At 41.5% G+C, this 14,733-nt stretch overlaps 1 protein-coding gene across 5 annotated transcripts in view; it reads right to left on the bottom strand.

Moving 5' to 3' along the window:
* The window catches only part of LPIN1 (lipin 1), a 373,872-nt gene that overhangs the window by 126,551 nt on the left and 232,588 nt on the right, over positions 1–14,733 (bottom strand). Inside the window, exon 23 of one of the 5 annotated variants that reach the window (XR_014083716.1) lies at positions 2,963–3,587. The exons of the other annotated variants lie outside the window; for them this stretch is intronic. The gene's annotated coding sequence lies outside the window, so the exon portion shown is untranslated. Of the gene's footprint in view, positions 1–2,962; positions 3,588–14,733 lie in introns of those variants that run through there. 5 annotated transcript variants of the gene reach the window in all.

Here is a 14,733-nt window from a genome sequence, read left to right as displayed (position 1 = left end):
GTAACTATTTTGGGAGAGGCAGAAGTTCTACAAAGACTTTTTTTTGTCACATCCCTCTAAATAGAGGCAGTTACTCTTTGGGGACAAAATGTCACACATTGTATGCCAAAGTCATATTCAGTACAGAGAATTTTGTATTGTCTGCTCACAGAATTTTAGTATCTTCCAATAGCTTTCAACATAAAGTTTGAAATGTCTTAATTTGACATGCACAATCCGCATGTCTGGCCCCTGTGGTAGCATCTCTAGTTCCTTCTACATATACATACTTGGCCCCAGAAACACTGAGTTGCCTGTAGTTCTAGAAACAAACTTACTATTTCATGACTTTCTATTTCTGCCTTTAAAGCCTTCCTGCTCTTTTCCTTAAATCTTATTTATTCAAGACTCAGGTCAGCTATCCATGGGCCTCCCCAGGCCTGCTTCCCTTCTTTGCCTGCATGGTATAATGTCATTCTTCCCTCTGCATGCATTCATGCTAAGTCGCTTCAGTCATGTCTGACTCTTTGCAACCCTATGGACTGTAGCCCAGCAGGCTCTTCTATCCTTGGGATTCTCCACGCAAGAATACTGGAGTGGGTTGCCATGCCCTCCTTCAAGGGATCTTCCTGACCCAGGAATCAAACCTGGGTCGCTTAAGTCTCCTGCATTGGCAGATGGTCTCTTAAGTTTCCTGCACTAGCGCCATCTAGGAAGCCCCTGTCTGTGCTCTGTAACAACCACAAACATCCTATACCATCTGCATCACAATTTATAACTCACACTGAGTGTCCCAGCACTGCTTCCATCGCCATCAGACAGTAAGTAGAGGGAAAGGATCACATGTATCTTCACTGATTTCGTAGCCACAGAAGGTTAGCACTGTGAATGATTTAAAAACTGAACGATTTTGGGTGGTCCAGTGGTTAAGAATCCACCTTGCAATGCAGGGGATACCAGTTTAATCCCTGGTCCGGGAAGCTCCCGTATGCCGCAAAGGAACTTAGCCCATGTGTCAAAACTACCAGGCTCTAGAGCTTGAAAACTGCAAGTACTAAGTCCACTTGCCTGCAACAAGAGAAGTCACTGCAATGAGAAGCCTGCACACCACAACAAAGAGTAGTCCCCAGTCAACTCATCTAGAGAAAGCCCACATAAAGCAACAAAGACCCAGTGCAGTCAGAAATAAAAATAATTTTTTTAAGCGATCCACATCAAAAAAATCTTTTTAAAAGAATTTTTAAATAAAAAATAAATGTTTTTTCAGTTCCATGTAAGCTAAAGTGAAGTCGCTCAGTCGTGTCCGACTCTTTGCGACCCCATGGACTGTATATAAGCTACCACGCTCCTCCGTGCATGGGATTTTCCAGGCAAGAGTACTGGAGTGGGTTGCCATTTCCTTCTCCAGAGGATCTTCCCAACCCAGGGATCGAACCCAGGTCTCCTGCATTGCAGACAGATGCTTTAGCATCTGAGCCACCAGGGAAGTATGTAAGCTAAAGGCAGTACACCAAAACCAATCAGATTTCTACACACTACCAGTGAATAACTGAAGACAAACAAAAATTTCCAACAGCTCCCCACAAAATGAAGCACTGAGGTATAAGCTAACAAGTCATCTCCATCAGAAGCCAGAAAACTTGATACAAAGGGCCAGAGAGATTTTAGGCTTTAAGAGCTATTAGAGTGTCTGCTGCATATCCCTCTTTGTTTTTTCTTGTCTTGCTTTGCTTTTGTTTTATAATCCATTATAGACAGCATATTAAAAAGCAGAGACATCACTTTGCCAACAAAGGTCCATATAGTCAAAGGTATGGTTTTTCCAGTAGTTGCGTACAGATGTTAGAGTTGGATCATAAAGAAGGCTGATGGTTGAAGAATTGATGTCTTTGAATTGTGGTGCTAGAGAAGACTCTTGAGAGTCCCTTGGACTGCAAGGAGATCAAACTAGTCAACCCTAAAGGAAATCAACCCTGAATATTCATTGGAAGAACTGATGTTGAAACTAAAGCTCCAATACTTTGGCCACCTGATACAAACAGCCAACTCACTGTGAAAGACCGTGATGCTGGAAAACACTGAGGGCAAAAGGAGAAGGGGGTGGCAGAGGATGAGATGATTGGATGGCATCACTGACTCACTGGACATGAGTTTGAGCAAACTCGGGGAGATGGTGAAGGACAGGGAGGCCTGGAGCACTGCAGTCCATGCAGTTGCAACAAGTCAGACATGACTGAGCGACTGAACAACAAAAATGTAAAACCCCTTCTTAGCTCACTAGTCTTACAAAATAGGCCATAGGCCAGATTTGGCTCACAGGTTGTACTTGATAGATTCCTACAAAATCCTAATGAAAGATATCAGAAAGCTAAAAAAAAAAAAAATGGGGAGACATAGTGCATTCATAGATTGAAAAATGAAAGTGAAAGTTAGTCGCACAATTGTGTCCAACTCTTTACAGTCCCATGAACTGTAGCCCACCAGGCTCCTCTGTCCATGGAATTCTCCAGGCAAGAATACTGGAGTGGGTTGCCATTTCTTTTTCCAGGGGATCTTCCTGACCCAAGGATTGAACCTGGCTCTCCAAAAGTGCAGGCAGATTCTTTACCAACTGAGCTACTAGGGAAGTCCTATTCATAGATTAAAAGACTCAGTATAGTAAAGATGACCAATTGATCTGTAGACTTAATGTAACATCAATCAAAATCCCAGAAGTTTTTTTGTAGATATGGACAAACTGATTCTAAAGGTTATACGGAAAGGCTAAGAAGCTAGAAAACCCAAAATTATTTTGGGAAAAAAAATAAAGTTAGAAAAATTATACTAATTAATATTAAGAAATTACAAAGCTATAATAATCAGAGTAGTGTTGATATATATTGGTGAAGGAATAGACACAGAGATCTTGGGCTAGAGCGACCCACAAATATGTCCATTGAATTTTAGATAAAGGTATGAAAACAATTCAATGGAAAAAGAGCAATCTTTTCAAGAGATAGTTTTAGAACAATTGGATAATCCATATGCAAAAAAAATTTACACATGCCTTATGCAAAAATTAACGGAAACATTTTAGTTCAGTCGCTGAGTTCTGTCCAACTCTTTGCAACCCCATGGACTGCAGCACGCCAGGATTCCCTGTCCATCACCAACTCCCGGAGCTTGTTCAAACTCACGTCCATCAAGTTAGTAATGCCATGCAACCATCTCATCCTCTGTCGTCCCCTTCTCCTCCTGCCTTCAATCTTTCCCAGCATCAGGGTCTTATCCAGTGAGTCAGTTCTTTGCATCAGGTGGCCCAAGTATTGGAGCTTCAGCTTCAGCATCAGTTCTTCCAATGAATATTCAGGACTGATTTCTTTTAGGATTGACAGTTTGATCTCCTTGTAGTCCAAGGGACTCTCAAGAGTATTCTCCAACATCACAGTTCAAATGCATCAGTTCTTTGGTGCTCAGCTTTCTTTATGGTTCAACTCTCACATCCATACATGACTATCAGAAAAACCATAGCTTAAAACATATTAACTTACATATAAAAACCAAAAATTATAAAGCCTTTGGAAGAAACATAACAGAAAATATTTGTGGCCATACACTAAGAACACAGTCTGTAAAAGAAAAAATTGACAAATTAGAGTCACCAAAATGAAAACTTTTGCTCTAAAGAGTTTTCTTTGGCATCATTTCATTAAAGAAAAGGGATGTTTACAGAGATTTAAATGAGTAGATGCCAGTGCCTTTCTGCTCATTGTCATATATTCCTTGGTTATATACTCTTGATACAGACAGCCAGACATTTACCTTGGGTTGAATAATGACTAGAACTATACACTCATTCTAGAACCATCCTCTTGTGTGGCCTGTAGCAACTCACTCATTTTCTCAAAAAAAGGCAAAAATTAGAAAGCCACGTAGAGGAGAAACAAAACTAATCATTACATTTTTATAATGACATTTTCAAGCATCGTTTCCTCCTGGAAACCTTCCTCTCTGAAACTCCTCCTGTTGGACGTCAATTTAAAATACCACCACAGCATTTCTCTGTCAGGGCATTTCCTTTGAAGAGACTTTTCTAAACTTTGTTCAACAGGCTCTCTCTCATTCAGGATAAATGTTATACATGATGAACATCCTTGATATCATTCCTGCTAAGCGGAAGCAGTCTCCTTTAAGTTTCACAGTAAACTGGGGAAAGATGTACACATTGGTGTATTTTCTACCAGGTGGTAAGAGAAGACTTAAAAAGGGGGTATGCACCTCATAAATTATTTTTTTCTTCCCTCATTTCTGATCTCAGTTTATTTTTACCATGTCAAGCACATCACATTTCAAAGCTTCAATATACTTCTTAAATATTCAAGTTATACAATTTACAGCTTCTCAAATACCACGTGATCTGGATCCACTCGCTAGTTCAGCTCCTTCTGCTGTGGCTCTGCTTGACCTAATTGGTTTCTTTTTAACTTTTCTTCTTTGCAACTTGATTAGAATGAAGAGGAGATAAAAGGGGAGGAAGAAAGTTCAATAGAGGGTTAAGTTAGAGGTAGGAAAATGGAAGGACAAATGATAGTTTAAAAGAGGAGAGAATCTTTAACCCAAATGTATTTTAATCACACAGATTGGAAAGTTTTGTCCCTATGAAGCTGTAGGAACATGTGCTCTAGAGCAAAGTTTTGTAGCAATGGTCATGGGGAGATGCACAAGAATGGACAGGGCTGCTTTGTAATGAACTTTTTATGAGTTCTCTCTGGTTGCTAGGTATGTGTGAAACATTCTTTCCTTGGGTCAGAGATTTTATTACCTTCCCAATGGCCAGGATTTCACTGCAATAACTGATGGAAAACATTTGTGCAGTATTCTAAGGGCTGAATAACCAGCTCATAACAGCAAGCCACATCTATGGGGAGAAATTGGAGCAGTCACTCCAGTCCAAATAACCCAGACAGTCCAGAAGAGAGTTCTTAAACAGCAGAATAAGGATGCTAGTCCTGGTGGGGAGGGGGGAGGGAGTGGGCGAGGGGTGGGGGTGGGTAGGGGACACAGGACCACCCACCACAAAAGCTAAAATACCCAAGGAGAGTTTATCCCAAGATGCCCTGCCCTGAGACCTTCAGCTACAAGTAAAGACAGAAGCGTCCTGAATTCTGGGAGAGCCAAAGAATGTGACTTGACCAAATTTAAGGTGTCACGGTTAATCTTATTTGTCTTTGCTTAGAGCAACTAACTACAGTTCAAGGGTGGAAGTTATTGAATTTTAAGTTGAGAACAAAAGACCTGGATGAGCTTTGCCATGCTAGCCATGAAGAAACAAGAAGGAGAAAAAGCAAAATGTAACAGGAAGAAAAAAGAGAGGATCATTTAACACTTAGTAAATGCTTGCCCATGTCCTAAGGACTTAACAACATCTCGTTGTGGTCAAAACAACACTGACTGCATCCTGTTCTCTTTTGACTTCTCTTAGAAGACAGGGGTCATTCAAACTAAAGGGATCTTAACAACAGAGTGATTTTAACCTTGTTTTAAAGCAGAAGCAGAAAACTTTGTTCAAATGAAATTATCAGGAAAGTCACTATACAAAATCAGATAAAAACTGAACTAAGATCTGAGAGGACTTGAGTTTCCTGAACAAGAGAGTTGATGACAAACCCAGGCAAGAGCTTGGGTCTCTTTATTAGTCCATGTTCTTCCCATCAACTCACAATCATCTCTTTATGGAAAAAGCCTGATAGACATTCTTGAATTCATGTCTCATCTCTCCAAAAGGATCACAAGTCTTAAAGGCATACTTCAAGTCTCACATCCCTCTTTTTATCCTCCATTCCATGTATAAAGGGACTGACACACACCAAGACTCAATATGCATCTGCAGACAAAGTCTGGGGAATTTTTCAGTCATGTACATAGATGCAGAGCAACTTTAAAGCTTATAAAGAAGTTGTAGTGGTGAAGGGGCATTTTATGCCTCTATCTGGGTAACCCTACCTCTTTTGAAGTGTATCCTGAACAACCCACGGGTACAGGTAAGGACACAGGCTGTGAGGTCCTGCAGTCCTCTCAAACAAGTTTATTCCAAGTGGTGTATCCATGAAGGTACTGCCCCAGAGTGGGTAGGCAAGTTTCAAGATAAAGGAAAATAAATTGCATGTGTCTGAAGCTGGGAAAACACAAAATTGGAGGATGAGCAAGGATTAGTGAGCCAAGAGGTTCAAGTAGGTCATGATGCTAATTCTGCTAAGACTGAGGAATTTGTTCATTAAAAATTGAAGTATTCAAATATTGTTATTATTATTAATTATACAAGCATGTCTAGGAAGAGAATGACCAGTTGGTTTCTTAACTCCCGGTCCTCTCACTTTCCTGCTGTATAAGGTGATTAGACCAGATGGAGGCCCATGAGACACACAGGGCTCAGTTCAATCAACACTTACTGTATATAAGTGTCAGTGAAGATGTGGAGAAAAGGTATACTGATTGCAGGAATGTAAACTGGTGCAGCCACTGTGGAAAACAGTATACAGATTTCTCAAAAGCCTAAAAATAGAACTACCATATGACCTGGCATTTCTACTCCTGAGTAAATATCCAAAAAAAAAAAAACCAAAACCACTAATTCAAAAAGATACATGCATCTCAATGTTCATCATAGCATCATTCACAATTGCCACGATATGGAAGCATCCTGGAAGTAATCCATCAACAGATGAATGGAAAAAGAAGATTTGGTACATATATACAGTGGAATATTACTCAGCCATAAAAAGAGTGAAATTTTGCCATTTTCAGTAACATGGATGGACTTGAAAGACATTATGCTAAGTGAAATAAGTCAGACAGAGGAAGATAACTACTGTATGATATCACTTACTGAGGAATCTTAAAAATACAACAAATACAATATAATAAAAAGTAAGCAAACTCACAGATATAGAGAACAAACTAGTGGTTACCAATGGTGGGGGGGCAGCAAAATAGGAGTGGGCGAATGGGAGATACAAACTGTTGGGTGTATTGTACAGGGACATATTGTGCACGGGGAATATAGCCAATATTGTGTGATAAATGTCAATGGAGTGTAACCTTTAAATTTTTATATTAATAAAAAATAAAAAAAAATTGAAATAACATGAGAGTCCTTTGGACTACAAGGAGATCAAACCAGTCAATCCTAAAGGAAATCAATCCTAAATATTCATCAGAGGGACTAATGCTGAGGCTGAAGCTCCAATATTTTGGCCACCTAATGAGAAGAGCCAGCTGGTTGGAAAAGACCCTGATGCTGGGAAAGATTGAAAGCAGGAGGAGAAGAGGAGGACAGAGGATGAAATAGTTGGAAGGCATCACTGACTCAATGGAGATGAGTTTGAGCAAGCTCTGGGAGATGGTAAAGGACAGGAAAGCCTGGCGTGCTGCAGTCCATGAGGTCGCAAAGAGTCAGACATGACTGAGCAACTGAACAACAATTATCATAATTTTTAAAAAAACACTTACTGTATGTTAGGTACTTTGTGAAGAGAAAGATATCAATTTCCTCAGCTTCAAGAAACAAATAGCTGCTCCTTTCCTTTAAGAATAAGTAAAATACAACCTGCCTTCAAGAAGCAAACAGTCTCTTCAAAAACGTTTGGGTAATTTCAGTGCAGGGGGCAGTGCTTAACGTGGTGTCTGGTGCCTGATGGATGCTCAATCCATACTTGATGGAGTGAGTAAAGGAAGGCTACAGGTGCCACTGGGGTGGTGTGGAAGCAAAGAGGAGGGAAAATGAACACAGACTACAGTGAGAGGTGACTGTCAGAAAATCATTTGATGAAAATGTAACAAGTGCAAAAGGAATGAACATTTTAGAGTAGTCTGCATTTTACAAGATACTTTTGCAGGAAACATCTCATTTGTATTCACATCCCCCAATAAAGAAGGTATAATTCTCCTTTGATTTCCAAATAAGCCAATAAAGAAATAAGAAACTGGCCGAGATCACTCAGCTGGTCAGAGTCAAAATTGGGACCTAACCCCACAGCTTTCAGCTCTAAAGTGGATGTGTTTTCCAGGGGGCTGTGCTGCTACCAAGAACTGCCAAGTCTCAGCTCTCTCCAGGGTACTTAACATTGAAGGTGTATTTCCACTTCCACTACAGTTGGCCCCTAAGGAGTCATTTCAACCTCAAAATTGGAGAGTGGGGAACCTTACTTTCAAAATTTTTGGATCCAACACCTTGAGTATGATGGTTTTTCCCTTTTTCTTTCCCTTGCCTCATCCCATAGAAAAATAATGGTGAAAAGGAAAATGATATTAGTATAGCTCTTTGAGACCTGTACTTGCCAGGCTCCTCTGTCCATGGAATCCTCCAGGCAAGAATATTGGAGTGAGTTGCTATTTCCTTCTCCTGAGGATCTTCCTGACTCAGGGATTGAACCTAGGCCTCCTGCATTGCAGACAGATTTTTTACCATCTGAGTCACCAGGAAAACCAAGGAATATGATAATTTTAATAAAATAGTAGGCCATGCTCCTTAACAAAAACTCATAAAATGGATGCAAAAGGGTCAGTCTTAGGCACAGGAAGGTGTTTTTAACAAACGAATATTGCCACACACACACACACACACACACACACATACACACAGTTTTAAGGTATGGTTTCATCCATCTACCTCTGTAAAAAATTAAACTACTTTTTGCAGCTCTCTGTGAGTACCAGGTTCCTGTACTTTCTTGCATGTAAATGAGAAATAACTCAGGCTGTTAATGAGAATTCAACATAAAGGTAGCACCAAAGCATGGTGCTGCATTATGAAATGGCTATTTACATTCGTTTAATTATCTAGTTAATTACAGGATCATAAAATCAGAATGAACTGGGGAGTTAAAAGGGATAGCAAAGAAAATGCAATTGATCATCTCCTATTCCTTATCAAATCAAGGTTCACCTGCACAAAATTGCTCCTAGAAGCTTGTTCCCTATTGCATATCTCATCAAATCTAAATGAATCTGAAGGCCCCTGGGACCTCATTCTTCCTTTGGGGGTGGCAGAATGAACAGTGGGCCAGAGGTGTGGCTAGAAGTCTGACTTCACCTTGAAGAAGTCCCCAGGCTTCCTCTTTCTCTTCCTTCTCCTGTCCCATGTCAGTCCTCCCGGGGGACCCCATTCACAGTCTTCCAGCCAGAGACAGAACAGTCACCCCAACACTCTGTCTCCTGTACCAGAATATTACACTTATCACCCTGTCCAGCCCAGTCTACCTCCTTATCACAGCCAATCCATCGCCTCCTCTCCAGCTCAGGACCATGGCCAGGGCTTACGTCTCAACTAAGCTGTGTTGGTGCTCAGTCACTCAGTTGTGTCTGACTCCTTGCAGCCCCTTGGACTGTAGCCCGCCAGGCTCCTCTGTGCATGGAATTCTCCAGGCAAGAATACTGGATGGGGTGCCACTTCCTACTCCAGGGGATCTTCCTGACCGAGGGATCAAACCTGCGTCTCTTGCCTCTCCTGCATTGGCAGGTGGATTCTTTACCACTAGTGCCACCTGGCCAGCGCCACCTAGGCTGTGGACATCTCCTAATGGGCCTCCCTCGGCCTCCCTCTCTCTGGCCTCCATCCCCTAACTAAGCCATCTTGTACTGCCAGAGTAATGCTCTACATCACAAATCAGAGCAATTCTGTCTCTCAGCCAAAACCCTTTACTGTTTCGCATCACCTTTGGGAACAACAAGAAACAAGGTCCTTCACCCTTGACATATGCAGCACTTACCACACTTCTTTAATCTGAAAGTGCACCATAAATAACAAAATGACAAGCATTATATTACAACAGCAATCTAGTATTTTTGAAATTGGACTTTCTAATATTTAATATGTACCAACAATGGAGTACAAGGTTATTTTTCCCTGAAAAAAAAATGGCATTATTAAATTGACAGTGTACTTTAGAATCAAGGAAATGAAGTATGAAGGGAAAATAAATAGGAAAAAAATTTGCTTCAACTATTGGGGAAAAGGGAGAATATTTTGAAAACCAAAACATCCCCACAATAGCTTTATTATCATTTTCCTTAAAGAACATGAACTTGAAGACAGATGAGCCTGAATTTTGCACCAATTCTGATACTTTTTGGACCTCTGATCTTGGGAAAGGTATTTAACTTACTGAACTTCATTCTCTTCCTTTGTGAACTGGATATACTATCTACCATACAGTTTCATCAAAGGATGAAATTATATAAGGTGAGTTACACACTTAGGACATTCATAAAGCAAAGAGCTAATAAATATAGCACTAGAATGAGAATGGATACTACCAGAACCACTTTTCCTTCCCACCACAAAAATATATCCTAAACACCACATCTTTCTTTTCCTCCATTGATATTAGATGTGGCAACTGTAGAAAAATAAATATATATAGTTGAACGAAACAGCAACAAAACTCTGGCTGCTTATAACATGAAAATATATTTTTAAAATTCCTACTTTAAAAGAAAATCTGTGCCTTAGCCTATCACCTCCATTTCAAGTAATTATAGAAATTTCAAATTCACTTTTGTAAGAAAAATGTTTATATGATCCATTAGAAATGAACACAATGGAACTGGATGCTGTGTTTAATGTGGCTAAGCATCAGAATGAAGGACATAACTGTGTTGCATGTTAAATTTAATAATAATAATAATTTTCATCATTAAATCCTTTATTCCTAATCTGGTGGACAAGGAGAAGTTGAAACTCTTCCCAAGCTTGCCCTATACCACTCGACTAATTCAACATGCAAGACAGAGCTGGCTGCATAAGCTATCCATGGTACAATGGGTGTTATTTGTACAATCTATGCAAGGAATCCTGGAGACAGTGTTGGTATCCTCTCAGTCAATCATGGCTCGGGTCCAAAAGATTTTATCACTGAAAATTAATCAGCCCATTCTCCCCTTGCACTACCAGGGCCAAATATGAGCAGAAGCAGAAAAAAGAAAAAGGAGTGCCTGTCCTATTGAGTGGACACTGCAGAAATGGGACAGTCACAGTCAAGATCTACTCAGTGCCTGGTGCTGCACAACCTTGGGACTACAGGCACAAGGACAGAATGAGGAAACTTAATTACAGCGTGTTCAAGCAATTCGTGGAACTGCCTGGGGAGGGAGACCTAATGGGTGTCAACACAATTAAGGATCTTCACACACATTTGAAAATAACAGACTGTGACACAGGCTCAATGGCCATGTTGTCATCTCATCTTCATGGTGATTTGACATCCCAGATATCAGTGCAGAATTGAATTAGAGGAAGAGATCGCACAGTAATTTCCCATTCTGGCTTTCCAATTTCTCTGTTAGCTGAGGCAGAGCAAGCCCCACAGTCATTCTGGCAGCCTAGCCTCCCACACCCCACCCAAGTCCAGGCTCCTGCCTCAAAAAAAAAAAAAAAAAAGCAGGATATGGTTCCCCATCAGTTCCTTGGCTGCCAACATTTAAGAGGCTTAGAATAAATGCAGAAGCTGGAAATGATGGAGTGCGTATGCTGAACACCTCCTAAAGAGTTGTGCCCCGAGGACACCCTCCATCTGCCCTCTCCCCCAACCTCATTCTCCTAATCCCTTCAGGAGATCTTCTACTTGCTGCCTGGCCTGGCAACTCACTTTTCCTGAATCTCAGTCTCTTCATTTCTGAATGGGATTAGGCTAAATTAGAATCACCTAGAAAATGCTTTTAAAATGTATTTCATTTCCCCTACCGAGTTGGCTTCCTCAGGGTATGAAACCCAGGAATGTGTACCTTTAACAACGTCTCCAGCCCCCCGAGGCAATCAGCTACGTACCAGTCATCCGATTAGAAAGCTAGAGAGGACCAGATGATCTAGAAAGGGTTGTTTTAGTTCTGCAGTTTGTCAAGCTGTTCTTCTGATCTTCGTAATGCACCTGGATCACTTATCAGTTACCAGCCGACACTGTGTATTTACACATAAAGTAAAAGTGAAGTCCCTAAGTCGAGTCCGACTCGTTGCGACCCCATGGATTGTAGCCTACCAGGCTTCTCTGTCCATGGGATTTTCCAGGCAAGAGTACTGGAGTGGCTTGCCATTTCCTTCTCCAGAGGATCTTATCGACCCAGGGATCCGATCCCAAGGATCAAACCCGGGTCTCCTGCATTGTAGACAGACGCTTTTACCGTCTGAGCCACCAGGGAAATCACATAATGCTATGTCATATTGTGCAGATTGAATGACTTAGCATTGACCCCAAATCAGGATCTTTATCCTGGCTTTTACGTCATCACAGCATCAGACTGTTTACTTGTCCATCTTCCCCAAGGAGCTGGGGGCCTTGTCTGTCTTGCTCACAGCTCTATCTCCAGGGCTGACACACACATAAGTGCTTAATCAATTTTGGTTAAATGATCATATTAAGGATGTTGAAACTGATGCTCAGAAAGGTTAAGTAACTAACTCAAGATCATAAGAATTTGAAACCAGGGCTGTTAAACTCATAAGCTAGTGCTATTCTTAATATCTTTATCCAGGTGGCTGGCTTCCTCTTTGCAAATAACTTGACAAGTATCTTTGCTCAGAATTCCAACCCTAGATCTCTTTACAAGTCAAAAGACAACTGTCCTGAGACTAGCCCACTCAGACCTTAGATGGAAGTTGGCCAACGTGATCAAATAAACCAAGTGCTCAGAGAGGTCCCACCCATTGGGGGAGACTGTCTTTCTTACCCAGCTCACAAGGGTGCCATTTCCCTGCTGTTTATGGAGCACACTCTGCAGTTCCCAGCCAATTGTGTGCATGCTTTCTCCTTAACAATCCTAACAGTCCCGTGAGATAAAGATGATAATCCTCATTCTATCGATGAGAAAATCCAGGCTCAGAGGAATTCAATACCCACAGCTGGTGGGTGCCACAGCTGGTGAGCAGTGTCATATGACCTGGGTTCACCTCTTCCCCCAGCAAAGAAATATGTGGCATGTGGTCAAGAGTTTCACTTCCAATCTCATTTAGGTGAAAATTGCCTAGAGGTAAATTGGATTTTAATTACATGCTAGAAAATTATGTTATTTATTTACTGACATAATTTTAGCTTATGATCAAGAATTCTGTGTCATTCTTGGCCCTTCTAAACTTAAACTTCTCCATCAATATTAACTTTGCTGTTGGTTTGCTCGATTTACAAGACAGTTGTCATATCTTTTTTTTAATCTTGTGGCTTTTGATTGGGTCATTATTCAAGTTCATTAGAAAATTCCATCAGTAGTGGGATTTCAGCTGTATGCATCCAATATATATGCTGTTGTGCACATGGGCCAATAGAAACAACAACCCCAAAAGTGCATTGGTCCTGCTGGTGGGTGGTATTGTGCAGTTTCACTTCCCCTTTTCACGTCCTTGGTGTAAAATGTTTTGTTTTTTTCCAGTGATTGAGATACCGATGAAAAAATAGTCTCTCCCTTTGGAAATTAGAAGCTCTAAATAAATCATATTTGCATCTGTTTCTGTCCAGGTGTTAAGCAGTTTTAGCAAAAACCTACCGTGTGGCAAGAATGATGCTCGCTGTTAGTACAGAGCAGAGGGAACAGATGACAACAGAGGACGTGCCTTGGTGGGAGAATCAGATGACCTGAGCTCAAATCTCACCTAAGTGCCAGCCCTGAGAAGGGGTAGAAAGTCACCCATCCTGTCTGTTAAGGGTGACACCAGCACCTATCTCAAATAAGTCAGGGGAAAGGATTAAACGAAGTCCTTATAGGAAGCACCCCAGCAACTGCCTAGTATAAAGTAAGCATTCAATAAAACAGAGACTTTCAATTATTTTCTTTATTGAGAAACCCCACAGCCAGTGCCATTCATATTTGTCCACCAGACCTTTCTCCGGCCTTCTTATCTTCAGTGTCTTTGCTTCTGGGCTCTGCTCCCCCCCGTCTGTATCCTTTCCACGGGCACTCCTCTTCCCCCCTCTCCTTCATTTCCCTCCGTGGCATCAGTCCATTAGTCAGGCCATGTATCTTTCATGAGCTAAGACTCGCTCTCGGGGAATAAAAACCTAACTCATGAAATGGGAGAAGACATCCCTGAGAAACAACCTCTTCTTCTTTTGCACTTCAGAGTGACCCCAGCCACCAGCTTCCCTGGTGGTTCAGATGGTAAAGAGTCTGCCTGCAGTGTGGGAGACCCAGGTTTGATTCCTGGGTTGGGAAGATCCCCTGGAGAAGGAAATGGCAAACCACTCCAGTATTCTTGCCTGGAAAATTCCATGGACAGAGAAGCCTGGCAGTCTACAGCCCATGGGGTCCCAAAGAGTTGGACACAACTCAGTGATTTCACTTTCACTTTCCAGCCACCAGATCAAAAGGAAAGAAAGTCTGACATTCTTTCACCAAAGGTTCCCTCCATCCCACAGACTGGCCCTTCCCGGCAACACGGCACTTTGACTGTGTGGTCACCACTACTAGTCACCATGCGTGAGCTCCCAGCACTCAGCCTTCAGATACGGATCCTTGGAAACTCAGTCTGAAATCTTTCTTACCCACAACTTTTGATTTATGCTGTTTCTGTCTAAATGACAAGAGCTATGGGGGAGTCATTTATAAGATTAGTCAGTGAAGCTTGGGGAAAGGGCTCTGAAAGCTGGAAAAACAATCCAGGACCATAAACTACATGGCCTTGGAGCAAGCCTCCCTCTATGGAAACCGCAGACCAGACCACAGCAGGTCCCCACCCAGCAAAGCCCTGCAAGTAGCTGGACAAGACCAGAAGCTCTCAGATGCACAGAGAAG

The sequence above is a fragment of the Giraffa tippelskirchi genome, chromosome 4 (genome assembly GCF_054371585.1).
Source record: "Giraffa tippelskirchi isolate mGirTip1 chromosome 4, T2T-mGirTip1v1.2.pri, whole genome shotgun sequence".
Classification (NCBI taxonomy): domain Eukaryota; kingdom Metazoa; phylum Chordata; class Mammalia; order Artiodactyla; family Giraffidae; genus Giraffa; species Giraffa tippelskirchi.
This window is presented reverse-complemented; position numbering and strand designations above follow the sequence as displayed.